This window comes from Giraffa tippelskirchi, chromosome 10 (genome assembly GCF_054371585.1).
Source record: "Giraffa tippelskirchi isolate mGirTip1 chromosome 10, T2T-mGirTip1v1.2.pri, whole genome shotgun sequence".
NCBI lineage: Eukaryota > Metazoa > Chordata > Mammalia > Artiodactyla > Giraffidae > Giraffa > Giraffa tippelskirchi.
The window spans coordinates 78,932,690-78,948,451 of NC_137284.1; the positions used below are offsets into that span (position 1 = coordinate 78,932,690).

Genomic DNA, 15,762 nt, shown 5'->3' on the forward strand with positions numbered 1-15,762 from the left:
AATAAAAACTCCATCACCGAGTAAAAAAGGAGGGAGAAAAAAAAAATGTATGTTGGTTTTTGTTTGACTATGAATAAAGAAACTACCAACAGTGGACACGTGGAAGAGATTGGGATGAAAACTGGGCGCTTGAGATATAGGAATAAGAAAGAACTTTCTCTTAATGTCTTTTAAAATTTAAACCATGTGCTATAAATGCATTATCTATTCAAAATTAAATTTAAAAAATTTTAAGTGTAATACAGCATAGCAAATTACACATATATTCCTTGAAAACTAGGGTGGTCACAAGGGAATGAAGTACTAAGATATGAAATCTCTACTTTGAGTCACACTGAAAATTAATCATTCCCACATTTTTCCACAGTTAAACTAATTTTATAAATACCCTTACATTTTTTTCCAGCAAGACTCATATTTTTAACAAGTGATTTTACAAGCTGTGTATCTTAAAGCCACTCTGTCCAATGGACTTCTCATTGGCCACACCCAGTCCAAGCTGAATTGTTCTATGAGTGTAACACGTGTAACAGATTTTAAAGATGTACAAAAACAGGAGTATAAAATTACTCAACAATTTTTATAATCATCACACATTAAATTTAAAGTTTTAGGTTAGACAGTATAAAACAGTAATTTCACCTGCTACTTTTTTTTTTAATCAGAATCATCTTTCCTGTTCCCTTTCTTTTTTTAATTTTTTTATTTTTTTAATAAATTAATTTATTTTAGTTGGGGGCTAATTACCTGCTACTTTTTACTTCTACCCGAGGCTACTAGAGAAGTTGAGATTATATATATAGAGAGAGAGTTCACATCTTTCAATTAGACGAGCTGATCTAAAACTTGGTATACTTGATTGTTGTTGTTGTCTAGTCCCCAAATCATGTCCAATTCTTTGCAACCCCTTGGACCCCGCATCTCCTGCAGTGGCAGGCAGATTCTCTCCCACTGAGCCACCTGGGAAGCCCAGTATACTTGTTACTCAAAGCCAAAACTGATTTTTATTTCCATTTATCAAGGTAATTTCAGGATCTAACAACATTTTATATAGAATACTTATTTTCTGTCAGTGCATGGCAAAAACTACTACAATATTGTAAAGTAATTAGCCCCCAACTAAAATAAATAAATTTATTAAAAAAAAAAAAAGAATACTTATTTTCCACATAAAAGTCACCATCACTAAGTGGACTATACCTACAATAAGGTATTTTAAGAGGACTAAACTTTCCAAAGTTCTGTATTTTGAACATAGGGATATCCCTATATTAATATTTTATTTCATATTACTCCTGCCTGGATGTGGTCTTTACCCAAGACAAATCCTTGGATTTGTGTTTTTTCTATTTTTTTTTTTAAGTGAGAAAGTTGCAGTTAGTCATTATCAAGTTATATCTTCTCATTAACTTTGTAACTACAATAATCTCAGTACACCTGAGAGTCTGAACAATGAAGTTTAGATGCCTTCTTTCCAAGTAGAGTTATATGATGCACATGGTTTATATTTCCAATTTTAATACATTTTGTATAATCAAGCAAATAAAATAATAGTTATTGCTTTCAAGAGAATCTGCTGAAAATTTTGTTTTATGTAATTGAAGAATTTTTTTCTGATTTGGGTTTTTTTTTTAATTGAAATATAGTTGATTTACAACGTTGTGTTAGTTTCTGTGCAAAGTGATTCAGATTTATATATATGTATTATTTTTCATATTCTTTTTTCATTACATATTATTGTAAGATATTAAATATTGTTCCCTGTGCTATATAGTAGAATCTTGTTGTCTATTTTATAGAGAGAAGTTTGTCATGTATCAAGAAAACAAGGTGGACAAGTTTAATACAAGTCTCTCTGACATTCCTCATCAAAGGCAACTCAATCCTTTTCTAGGCTTTGCAAAAAACCTAATCTAGATAGTCTAATAGATTGGCAGATAACCTTTCACTGTGATAATACACAAAAGCACACTATCTGTGACTAATATCTCCAAGCCCATGGAGGACACAAATCTCTCAAAGGAAGGAACTCCTGGTCATCTTGATTATATAGAGATGACTGGCCAAAAAGTGTAGCCTAAGCCAGAAGGAGAGGACACTGAGCACCAAAGGTATAAAAGGCTCTCACCTTTGCAGAGTAATCACTAATTACCCTCAAGTGTACTTGGAAGTCATCCACCTGCTCTCAGACTTCCTCCATAACACAGACACTGCAAGTTTTAAAGGGCCCTTTCTACCCCCACTCCCAAAATGTTGTAACCCTTTTGAAAGCTTTACTATTAGAAAAACCACCATAAACTAAATCTGTCATTAACAATCTGTACAGGACATTAAATTTTAGTGGGCTGGACTTCAGACTTTAACACCTTGTAAAAATGTTGAAATAAAAGCCTATGCATTTTCAAATCACTTAAGAACATGTAAAACAGCCAAGCAACTTTAATTGCCTAAAGACTGACTTGTAGAAACAAGTGCAAAACCTATGCGAGCCAGACAGACCATCCACCAGGGGGCAGCACACTAGGACTTTGATACACCTCTCACCACGATTTGTTCACATACTGGGTCATTTTTACATGGCCATTTTTATTTTTACATGGTCATTTTTATTTTTACACAGGCTTCAGAAGGGCTGGGGGAAGACCTAGGTCAAAATTTTAATTTTTTTTCCTAAGAGGTTCTACATTATACACATACACCTACATTTAGCACGTTCTGTATCAGTAACATTCCTCCAGGAACTCTCATTGCCAAAGGCGCAGGTTCAATCCCTGGTCAGAGAACTAAGATCACACAAAACCAAGCAATTAAGTTAAAAAAAGAACACAAATATTCAGAATCCTAAATACCTTCCCTATACGTTTATCTGTTGGACATCATTAAAATAGTTATTTACTCCTAGATTTATAACTTTAGGTATTTGGGGACTGGCAAAGACGCTAAATATATAGTGGGTAAGTTTTTAAAAACTAGCTACAAAATTCTATCTTCATTCTCATACAAGCAGAAAAATCAACATGAAAAATACTATATATACAACTCGGTCTATCTTTCCAAGAGCCTGTAAATTCAGTCTGAACAATTATGAGATCAAACAAATAGCATCAAGATACCCAACCAGAACCAGATCTGACTTATCTGTAACAACACACACATTAAAATTCTGTAGATTATATATAAACACTTTCAGAATCTTAACAGCTCTTCCAAAAACTGCAAATTACCTAAGCAGACCATCAAAAAAACTCAGTCCAGCAATGCATTTAATGTTACTGCCAATTACGACAATAGCTAAAAATGTTAATGTACATATCATTCTTAAAAATTTGCTTTCTTAACTGAGTAAGATTACTATAAAATGTTAATCTTCCTCTTTCAAAACTGTGAGTTACTGCTTTTGTGTCTCTCTAGAACCTGGGCACACTCAACTCACAAGCTGAAAGAAAATAAAACCGCAAATTCACCACAGACCTTTTAAAACGCCATCTCTTGAAGAAAAGTTATTATCAATTGGCTGTGGATTAAAGGCATCTTGGAAATTTTTCAGTTTTGCGAAGTCAGTAAAACCAGAACCATTTTTTTTTAACTTTATTTTCAAAAATTTCAATTCTTAGCATTTTTTGTGTTTTCTTCATTACTAGAATAACAAGAAATATAAATACACAAACTCAGACTTGATGAAACCAATTACGGATTCTAAAAGGTTTTAGTGTTTCAAATTTAATCAAAAAGTTAAATATTCATTTTTAGGTATTCTGATGTTGCTAAAATATTCATTTAGCCCTTTCATAAATATAGAGACTTAGGGTGGCAGTATTTAAACCAAATTAAAAATTACAATGAAACTAGCTAACTGGAATTTTGTTTGACCAAACCATTAAGAAGCAGTGTAGTGAAATTTTAACTTTTAAATTACACTATCATAAAATTTAACACTTGTTATGAAAAAGTTAAACACTAATACTACTAATACAAAAATCTAACATGAGCAGAACTAAGATATGTCAGATCTACATATTTAGATAGTATAAACAGTAATATTTTAAAATAAACTTAGTGAATCATTTAAAATCCAAGACAACTAATCTTAAATATATTGTATTATGTAGTAATGAATTACCAGCTATAATTCTATTGTGAGATGCTGAATAACAACTATTTTATTATTTAAAACCTATTAGTTTAAACAAGTCTATAAATTCAGAATCAGCCAGACTGACGGGCACTTAAATGTCTTAAAACACATTGTTATTTCATCTCACTTGTTAAAAATTCATTAATGTAACTCACTTTAAAATGTTTATACTGAAGTTTAAAAACCAAAAATAATTTATTTAAAATTCTAACCTATTACCTTTTAACTAACAGATCAGTTTCAGTATTTTCCAGAGTATTTTAAAGATTTCTCTGTAAAAAAATCCTTAATTTTAAATAGCAGTTTGGAACTCAAAAAACCAATTCAAGAACACCATAAAAAAATTAATAAAAACAAAAAGTAAAAAGACTAAAAGTAAAATTAAAGTTTTAAAGAAATTTTCATAAAACATTGGGGGAAAAAATAAATTAAATTTAGAACACTCAACGAGTTCTAGTTAATCTAACATTATGTAAATACTATTTTAAAAGGACTACTTTGAGGTTTTTCAGAGGCTTGGGGGTTTTTTCGTTCTTTTTTAAATTTTTGGTTTAACACTGCACAACACATTTCTTCATTCCGTAACTGGTGATAGAGGTAAACCACATGCTGGAGTTCTCAGAAAATTAGAATAATCTATACCAAGTACTAATAATGAAACCTAACATACTGTTAACATTCTATTAATAACAAACACATTTAATCAAGCTTTAATGTATTACCAACTCATATATGGGTAAGTATACTTTATTCTTACCTGAAGACTCCACCATTTTAATAGTATTGAACACACAGTGTATTATCACAATTTTACCCCCTCCCAGTCTCCAAAGCACCTTTAAAACTGCTCTTTAAAACATCAAAGTGGTAAGGGGCAGAACTAAACTACTTTTATATAAAGTAAACAATCACAGATGCTTGTATATGTATACAAGTCTCGTCCCCAACAATAAAGCTACAAGAAACTACACAGTGGATGCATTTGGGGAAGGAGGAAAAAGATTATTGCAATCATTTAATTACCACAAAAAAAACAAAGCAAAACTAGTTTTGCTTTACTCTGGTGGGTATTCTATATACAATATATTATCTCCAAAAAAAAGTTTAAAATTTCATTTTAGTGTGCACACAGCTTACCAACAGTTGTAAGATTAAAGAGGAACACTGAAGAAATAGATGGCAATGCTCTTCTGATTTCATACCTACTATAGAATTAGTACATCAAAATGCAATCAGCTGGGAAAAATACATGGTCATGAGCTAAAACAAAGTTAAAATGGTATGGAAAAAATAACCTACATATGATTAACAATTATTATAAGTGATGCAAATACTAGGTGATTATTACATTTTCAGGGGCAGAGTTTAAATGATCTGAATTTAGACTTCATGTGTCATATACATGAAGAATGACCTGACTTTCACTAGTTATAAGACAGCCCCAGAAGAGATTCAAATCTATTAGATATATCACATTTAGGCAGCTGAAGTCTGTTTTTAAGTACAAAGCTGCTAAAATGAAGTACAAGCACGCACAGATTTCACTTGGTGTTGTAGACAGTAGATCATCACAATCATTTTTCCATGTGTGCTGAATCATGTCTTCTGCACATACCACCATGCTATAATACCTCTCACCTTAAAGACCTTCACTGTCACAGAGCAACAACATAGCGACACGTTACACTCTGTAAAATGATAGTGAATCCATACTAATATAAAGGAATAAAATAAATGGAGTAAGGAAAAGGTGGGACGAATTTAGAGAGTAGAATTGACATATACACACTACCGTGTGTGAAACACGGGGAGCTCAGCTAGTGCTCTGTGACAACCTAGGGGGTGGGGGCATGGGAGGGAGGCTCAAGACTGAGGGCATACGTGTATTCTTATAGCTGATTCACGCTGTTGTACAGCAGAAACCAACACAACATTGTAATGCAATTATCCTCCAACTAAAAATTAATTTTTAAAGTTAAAAATTAAATTAATAAAATAAATGAAGTAGAGAAAGTTCTTCTTTAAAGTAAACTTCTAACTAATGTAAGAAATCACAGAAGTGGAGAGTCACCATTTGGCAGCCACTACAGTTAATAGTAGTTTCAGGTAAGAATCAATGAAATCTAAAATCAATGAAAGCATGATGAGAACAGAATCTTTATATTGTCTCAAAATATTCCCTCATAAAAGTCTTCATACAAAGGAGAAAATAGTAACTTTACACTGGAGAAGTCTGGCAGGCACAGCTTAGCCAATTGTCAACATCTCCACGAGTACCAAACAAAATCAGCATCTCAAACCTCCTGGTGAGATACGCTGAGCAGACGTCATCACGGAAAGAACATAACCAGATTCTAACCACAGGGAGATATCAGACCAACCCACACTGAGGGATATACTACACCATAACCACCCTACACTGATCAAAAACATGAAGTCCATGAAACACAAAAGACTAAGGAACTGCCCCAGTTTGGGGGAAGAAAAAAAAAGAAACACCCCCCTAAATGAAATTTATAATCTTGGATCAGATCCAGGATCCAAAAAGACTATTTGTGGACAACAGACAAAATGTGAATAATATCTGTAGAGCAAATACCATTGTCTCAATGTTAAATTTTTTTTAAAATAATTTCAATACGGTCATTTAATAGAATGTCCTTGTTTTTAGAAAATATACACCGAGTACTTAGAGACAAATGGTAATTCTGCAACTTACTCTCAAATGACCCAGGAAAACTGGAGTAGTCAAAACCACTATTTGGGGAAACTGGATGGAAGGTACATGTATAATGCGTACTGTTTTTGCAACTTTCCTACAAATTGAAATAGCAAACTCTTAAAGCCCTCGTTTAAACTACAACCCCTCCAAGTACCACTCCATTTCTCTGCTGTCTTCACAGCAAACCCCATGAAAACTTATCCATGCTCACTGTCAACTTCCTCTCCATCTATCCATTCTTACATCCACACCACTGAGGGCTCCAAGCCCTAGTGCTCCATCATCACTGCACCTGTCTGGATACCAGTGAGGACAATGTTGCCACCTCCAGCTTCACTCTACTCCACATCATGTCACAGTTTGTAACTCTTCCTAACCACCTCCAGGTGCTTCTTTCAAGTCTCTCCTCCCAGCTCAGGAGCTGTTCCTTGAGCTCCTTTTCCCTGTTCCCCTTCACTTCCTCACCATCCTCTCAGACCCCCCCAACCACTCACACTGCCTCCTCCTCTATATACTGTTTACTCACTGTTCTCTTTCCACGTCTTAAGAGGCCTCTCAAACCTGGCCAAACTGAACTCATCTCCCTCTCCCCTCGTCATGATGCTCTCATTGTCTAGCTCATCACAATTAATGGAAACATCACCCTTCCAGTTGCTTGAGTCAAGGTATCCTTGACTCTTCCCTCCTTCCCCACACCCAGTCCCTCCATGTTCAAAACCCAATATTCTAACCATGCATCACCACCACCCCTGCGGCCTTTTCAATTGTGCGTGCTCAATCGTTTCCAACTCTTTGGGACCCCATGGACAGCAGCCCATTTTCTCCTAACAGAATTCCCTTTTAAAGGCCAGACAGGACTTAGCGACTGAACAACATCCAAACAGTCCATTCTGTAGACCCTCCCATGGGTTCCTCTCATCCCATCCCTCTCCACCAACAGGCACTCCATCTCCTACAGTGCTCCCCCTTCCTATGCTGATTCAGCCACGATGACTCCTGGGTGACTAGAAAAGCAGTGAATACGTGCAGGTGTTGGTACTCCTGGGCTCATCAACCCCTCTGCTTGTGTCCCTCTTCCCTGGGGCACCCACCTGCTCCTCTCATACCCCCATACCCCCTATAAACCTTTGCTCATGAAGCACCACATAGATGAGGCTTCCCCTGATCATCCACATGAAAACACTAAACACAAACTCTTGCCAGCTGTCCTCATCCCTCCTTACCCTGCCTTATTTTTCCCTCTGCAGCCTTTAATATGCCTCACATTGTGTATTTGTCCCTCTCATCTAAAGCAGTGCTATCCAAGAACATAAAACAAGCCACAGATGCAATAATATTATGCGATAATATTAAATTCTCTAATACCACACTCAAGTAAAAAGAAAATAGGTAAAATTAATATAAAAGTTATCCATGAGACATTTTATATTCTCTTTTTGAACCAAGTCTTCAAAATCCAGTGTGTATTTTACACGTACACAATCTCAATTTGGACAAGCCACATTGTGACTGTTTGACAGTCACGTGGCCAGTGGCTGCCCTAGTGGGCAGTGCAGCCTTAGACGCTAAACTTCATGAGAGCAAGTTACTATCTTCTATTCACTTCTATCTCCCAAGAATCTAAAGCAGTACCTGGCAGGTAAGAAACACAAAAAATTTTGTTGAATGGATCACTTAAAAAATGACAAGATCTCTAACACAAAGCCATTTGAAAAAGAGAACTTGATAGCACGCTACCAAAGTTTCTTAAGCCAATAAAAATATAAGAAATGGAAAGACTTGTGAAATATTAATACTGTGAAAGGTCCTTGTTGTATTTAATTCTTGAAAAGAAAAAAAAATCATTGCCTAAGAGAAGAAAACTACCTCTCCGGAGACATGAACAAAAGTAGTTATTTTCTAAAATTAAATAACTTTTATAGGGCAAGGAAAGCTGGCTGAAATGTGTCAGAGGCTCGACTCGTCACTTGGTCACCCTTACAAATACGAGTCACCACAAGCTTCCGGCATCAAAACATCTCAACTGCTGAAAGAAACTTTGATGTTGCTCTTCCATTCTAATAGTTAGGTCTCTTTAACATTTTAGGAATAACCAAAGGTTATCATACTGAAGGCTGTTTGTTTTCTCAGGCAAGACTTGTAGTCACCATGTGGGGTTCACTTTGGTTCAAGGAACTTAAAGCCGAACTGTGGCTGCCCAAATGTCCACACTCACTTCATTTTGCTCATGCACACTTAAGTGCTCCCTAACTATTTAATTATCTTGTATACACCTAGATTTTTCTTTCGTATCTAGTTTCTTGTATTTTTTTCATCTTGTTTTTTTCTTTCACACTTGCTTTTCACAGACTGACTTGGGTAAAATTCCCTATTGAGGCTAATATCATGGAGCTGCATAAAACCCTCACTTTCTCTTGCCATCTGTTGTGTTATGATGTAAATACATATTCACACGAATACCTAATCCAAATAATTTCAAACATCATACTCCTCTATAGAGCAGCAATTCCTAATATACAACATGTGAGCTCCTAGGGGTCCTGCAGACATTTTCAAAGAGGTCCAAGAAGTCAAAACTATTTCACTAAGATGTTATTTGCCTCTTTTACCATGTTGACATTTGCCCTGATGGTGCAAAACTAGTGGTGGGTAAACTGCTGGCACCTTAGCCTGAATTAAGGCAACGGGACTAACCTGTGGTAGTCGTAATCACAGGCACTTGCAGTATAACAAATCTCTTTTTTTAATTTTTGGCCACACCAAGCAGCATGTGAGATCTTAGTTCCTGGACCAGGGATCGAAGCCTTGGTCCCTGCATTGGAAGGCAGTCTTAACCACTGGACAGCCGGAGAAGACCCTTGAGTTTCATTTTTAAATGTCCTTAATAAAGCAGTAAAAATTAATTTTCTTAAGTAACTCTTGAGAACATATCCTGTTAAAACCTATGTGAAGAGAAGGGCTGTCCACAGAAAGCACTTGGGCTACCTAATACGGTTGTCTGCAGAAAAAGCACTGTGTAACAGTGAACCATTCACTTTTTTTCATGGAGCACCATTTTTACTTGAAATAACAATAGACTAACGATGGTTATTAAGCATCTCTGGTGACTCAGATGGTAAACAATCTGCCTGCAATGCAGGAGACCCAGGTTCAATCCCTAGGTCAGGAAGATCCCCTGAAGAAGGGAATGGCAACCCACTCCAGTATTCTTGCCTGGAGAACCCCAGGGACAGAGGAGTCTGGCAGGCTACAGTCCATGGGTTCTCAAAGAGTCAGACACAACTGAGTAACACTTTCAGTTTTCAACCATGGTTATTAAAGACTGAGTGTCTGATAGACATATTCTCAAAAGAGAACAAAACCAGCCAGTTACTTCTAGAAAAACTAACAGCATTTGTTGCCAATGACTGAATTTTAAGCTTTTAAGTAAAAATCAGAACTTCAGAAGACTTATCTACCACCTAGAGCTTCGACAGTTTCCCAATACTTCAGGATCAAACTGCAAGACAGACCAATGGATTTTAATGCAAAAAAGTACAAAAAATACTTACTGGTATGATTTCAGGTGCCACAATGCAACTAACCTTTAAAAAATTCCACTTGCAGAGTTTTAGTACAGGAACAAAAATACCCACAATCATGTAAAGAGACTATTAAAATATTCCTTTCCTTTTCTAAGAGTTTATCTATGTGCAGCTAGATTTTCTTCATATACTTCAATCAGAACAGTATACTGCAACAAATTGAATTTTGAAGTAGTTATGAGTGTCCAGCTGTCTATTAGGGCAAACATTAAAGAAATCTGCAAATATTTAAAGCAATTCCATTTTTCTAATTTTTATTTTGGCTTTGGATGAGTTTATTTTGTTACAAAAATCTATTATTATGTTTATTATAGTAACATATATATTATACACACTATGTATTAATTTAAAGTAATATAAAATATTACTGAATATCAATATCAATAAAATATTACTGAGATCAATATTCAGTTGATTTCTAATACAGTGTGTGCATGCTCAGTCATGTTTGACTCAGACGCTAAGAACTGTAGCCCACCAAGCTTCTCTGTTCATGGCATTTCCCAGGCAAGAGTACTGCAGTGGGTTGCCAATTCCTTCTCCAGGGGATCTTCCCAACCCAGGGATGGAACGGGCATCTCCCGCATCGCAGGCAGATTCTTTATTGCTGAGCCACCTGGGAAGCCCTCTACACAGTGTATTTCAAGAAAAAAAAAAAAGCTCTTTGAGGAGCCTCAGTTTTTAAGTACCAAAGAATCAAAACCAAAAAGTTTGAGGACCATTAGAATGAAGAATAAAGCCAAAGATTAGCCTCTCTCCTCTTCAGTCACTTCTTATTTGCAAAAGATAACCAATCTTTTTGTGGGTAAGCTTCTTGCCCTTTTCATGTGCTTTCATGCAAATGTGCCTATTTTTCCCTTTCATGCACTGGAGAAGGAAATGGCAACCCACTCCAGTATTCTTGCCTGGAGAATCCCAGGGACGGCGGAGCCTGGTGGGCTGCCGACTATGGGGTCGCACAGAGTCGGACACGACTGAAGCGACTTAGCAGCAGCAGCAGCAACCTATGAAAGTTCCACACCCCACCACCAAACATCTATCTTTTAAGAGGTATATCATAACATGCTTTTCAATTTGTTCTTCACATGTCAGCACATTTAAATTTATATCACTCTTCGTAAATGGTAAGACATATACCACAGTATAATTTGTTAGAGTATGGTACATTTTGAGTGGACATTTATTTCCAATTTTCTATTAAACAATACAGGGGAGAAAAAAAATGTCTTTTTAACAAATGTCTTTTAACAGTTAAAAACTGTTTAACATTACTTCAAAGTGCTTTGAAGAAAGAAAAGCAGTTCTGGTTCTCTTCCTCCTTTTCAAAAACCTAAAGCTCAAAACATCCCTAAATGCAAAACATCCCAGACAGCCAAATTAAGGCTAAGGATCTTCTCTGCTTGGAAAGTAGACAATAGTGGAAGTTCCAGATTATCTGATAATACCTATTAAAATGTAATGAGTAAAATAATAAAACCTGAAAGTCTATCTGCACATATTTTGGACTTCTACCCAAAGACCTTTTCCCCAAGTCCTGCCTAGCAATTTGAGCTTCTTTACAATACTGCTCATTACAACTATACTTACAGATCACACAACTATGAAGACTAGGTTGTATCCCATGATACCTGAAGGATATTCACATTTTAGTTCTAACAGATACTCCCAAATAGCAGCCAAGAAGTCTTTGCTGTATGAACACCCATACCTACACACACTTGCCAATACCAGTTATTATTAATCTTGTTCATTTTTCTAACTTGATGGGACCTAACTCTAATGATGAGCAAGACAGGATATCTTTTCCTAAGCAGATGAGCCTTTCAGGTATCCCCTTCTGAACTGCTGCTTTTCCTGTGTATATTTTTGTTGTATGTTGTCTACCTTTTTGAAATTAATAGGAGTTTATCTCCTGGCCTTTTTAAAAAATATGATCTCTCTTAAGATAATTTCCTAACTAAACACATTTTAGGCATTCCAAGATGTATACATCTAGACCTAAAGTACAAACTCTTAACTTATCCACAATGCATTACTCATACTCTACAAAGAAGTGTCAAACATTTCCATGTATCAGTAGCAAACTATGGGATTACACAGAAATAGATACACTCATCTCTTATTTTAAATCACCACTTGTAAATACACAAGTTTACCAATATGAAACAATACTACTTGTGTCAGATACTCCATGAAGTCCTTTCCAAACATGATTTAATTCCCAACAACCTTGTACAATAAGGTTTATTGCTCCTATTTACAGATAAAAAGGCAGAAGTAGATGACAGAGGATGAGATGGTTGGATGGCATCACTTGATGGACGTGAGTTTGAGCAAGCTCCAGGAGTTTGGTGATAGACAGGGAAGCCTGGCATGCTGCAGTCCATGGGGTCGCCAAGAGCTGGACACGACTGAGTGACTGGACTGAACAGATAAACTGAGAAGTCCGGAGTAGCATCAGTTTGCCAGAGAACACAGAGCTGAGCAAGGATTCTAACTGATGTTTGTCTGATTCCAAGCAAGAGATCATTGATCCTCCCAACAGTGTGCACTGCTGCCTCTAATTTTGCTCAGTTAATAGCACATGCACATTGAAGGGTCTCATTTTTCTCCAAAGGTTCATTACATCATTTGAGATGTCATAATAAAAGTCAAATACTAGGTGCTTTTATCATCACCACTGATTAAAACTATGACTATCATGTGCTAAGTCTCTTTCTTCAGTCATGTCTGACTCTTTGTGATCCCATGGACTGTAGCCGGCCAGGCTCCTCTGTCCATGGGACTCTCCAGGCAAGAATACCGGAGTGGGTTGCCATGCCCTCCTCCAGGGGAATCTTCCTGACTCGGGGATCAAACCCACGTCTCCTGCATTGACAGGCAGGTTCTTCACTCAACCTTAAAAAAAAAAAAGCAGCACAGGCTCAGTAAGCCTTACTATAGCATTCCTAGTCCTCTCACGATTTACCCAAATCCCAGTCAGAAGGCTGGGAACAGCTCCATGCCCCATGAAATGATTTGGGGAACAGCTGTTTCCAGGAAGCACTTATAAAGTAAAAGCAGTTCAACATAATCTCTGGTGAGCAGATCCCAAAATTAACCCCAAGCATCAAGTCTTGCATGAGATGATCCCAAATAACCATCTGCTAACTGACATAAACTGAACTGAGTAAGCCCCTAAAGTTAAACACACAAAGAATCAGAACTCCTGAAGCACACCGGCTGCTCTTGCTGCCCCTCTGAGCTCAGCCTTCACCAACATCCTGCCTCACACTCGGGTCTCTCTAATTCCAAACAGCTTGCCATGCCCCCACACACACCAGGGTATTTCACACTTCCATGCCTTGGCTTCTGTTTCCCTTCTGCTTTTCCATCCCCACCTCACACAGCTTCAATTGCCTTCACATGCCTTGCTCTCTGAACCTATCTCTGGCTGGCTGCACCAGCACTCAGCTAAGGCCAACGACCCTACTATGTTTCTGGGGTACCCCATACATACTCCGCAGTGTATTTTACAACTTCTCTCCCAGTAGAGATATTACTCCACCTCTGGGATCACTGGCACAGTGAGCCACTGTTAGTGTTAAGACAAAAATATCACTGAGGAATTGAAGCAGAACAAAGTGCAAGTCAGTATACTCCATGTACTTTTCTTCAGAAAAAGAAATGTGTTCTTCTTTCTAGCCCCTGAAATCTAGCATGGAGCTGTCTACCAGCACAGGTGCTCCATCTATGCTAGTTAAACTAAGAATTTTTATAAGCCGTAAGGAATGAATCCATTTCTGAAACTCAGAAAGCTGCAGCAATAGGTAAACTTGCAGACCATAAAATAGAGAAATTAAAATGTTCAACCTCACTTATCTCTCCAAAGAAAAGCAAGAGCTTCCTCATTTTTGCAAGAACAGCTGACTTAAAAAAAAAATCATTTGGAGATCACTAGAAAGAACTCAGTCACAGCTCCAACAGTTTTAACGTCATCATAGGTTCTCTTAAATAAGCTCTCCAGTACTCACCTGGCTAGCTCAAGTGGTAAGAGGAGTAAAATTTACTTTGTTTTGAAAACTAATTTTCAATCAAATTTCTCCTCAAAATATTACTTAGTAAAGCTCCGACTGCAAAAAAATATTGTTAAGTTTCTGGGATAAGATCCAAAATTCAAGGTGCTAAAAGAACATAAACCCCAGGTAATCAAACTCTAAGTTAGCAGATTTGGGGCTGTGGAGGGGTTGGGGAGGAGGCATGCCAGTCAGTAGGTGGGATGTGGGATCTTAGATCTTAGTTCCTTGACCAGGGACTGAATGCATGCCCCCTGCATCCTAAGCGTGGAGTCTTAACCACTGGACCACAAGGGAAGCTCCAGTTATCAGAATGTAACCTTTATAGCTCTGACTTAACTTTTACATGCAGGGGACACAAATGAATCAGGACCTAGACTTGTCAGAGTCAGCACAACATTCATGTAGAAAGAATAAGGCTGTTCCTAAAATGCAACAGTCCTCCATGCTTGAGAATACAGCTTTGACCAAATAGTCTCTCTGTCCAATTCATTTCGAATAGCTCCTTGGATGTCAAATTATGACTAACTGTATCAATCAGTAAAGTTAGTGTTTTGAATTTTTTAATTGGAGGATAGTGGTTTACAATGTGGTGTTGGTTTCTGCTGTACAGTAACGTGAATCAGTCATAAACATACGTTCCCTCCCTCACGCCCCCTCATCCGGACCATCTAGGTCATCAAAAAGCACCAAGCTGAGCACCCTGTGTTATACAGCAACTTCCCACTAGTTATTTTACATAGTAACGTATATATGTCAATGCTACTCTCTCAATTTGTTCCACTCTCTCCGTCCCCATGTCCACAAGTCCATTCTCTACATCTTCATCTCTATTAAATTTTTCTAGATACCATATATATGTGTTAATATATGATATTTTTCTCTTTCTGGCTTACTTCACTCTACATGACAAATTTAGTGTTTTGGGTAGAGTACTTCCAAATTTAAATGTGCATGTCTTTTGACAGCAATTTCCAGTCTAAGAATTTACCTTATAAAAATATTCAAGTAAAAAGAATATCCAAGAGTCCTATGACACACATATACTCATGGTCAACTGAAATCACTATGAAAAGAACATTTAATTTGTTGCATTCCTATGCAAAACGATGCAACCGCTAGTTTAAGGAGAGTTAACTATTTGTACCTACACTGAAGATTCTTCAGGACACATTCCTTAGTAAAAGCAAAAAAAATAAACAGTATGATTGGATTACTAAAAAGTGTTTGTGGATACATGCATAGGAGAATTTCTGAAAAATAATA

The 15,762-nt window shown here is 36.8% G+C and overlaps 1 protein-coding gene across 6 annotated transcripts in view; it reads right to left on the reverse strand.

The window, feature by feature from the left end:
- Window positions 1-15,762, reverse strand: part of IGF2BP3 (insulin like growth factor 2 mRNA binding protein 3) — a 147,072-nt gene that overhangs the window by 117,130 nt on the left and 14,180 nt on the right. The window lies entirely within an intron of this gene.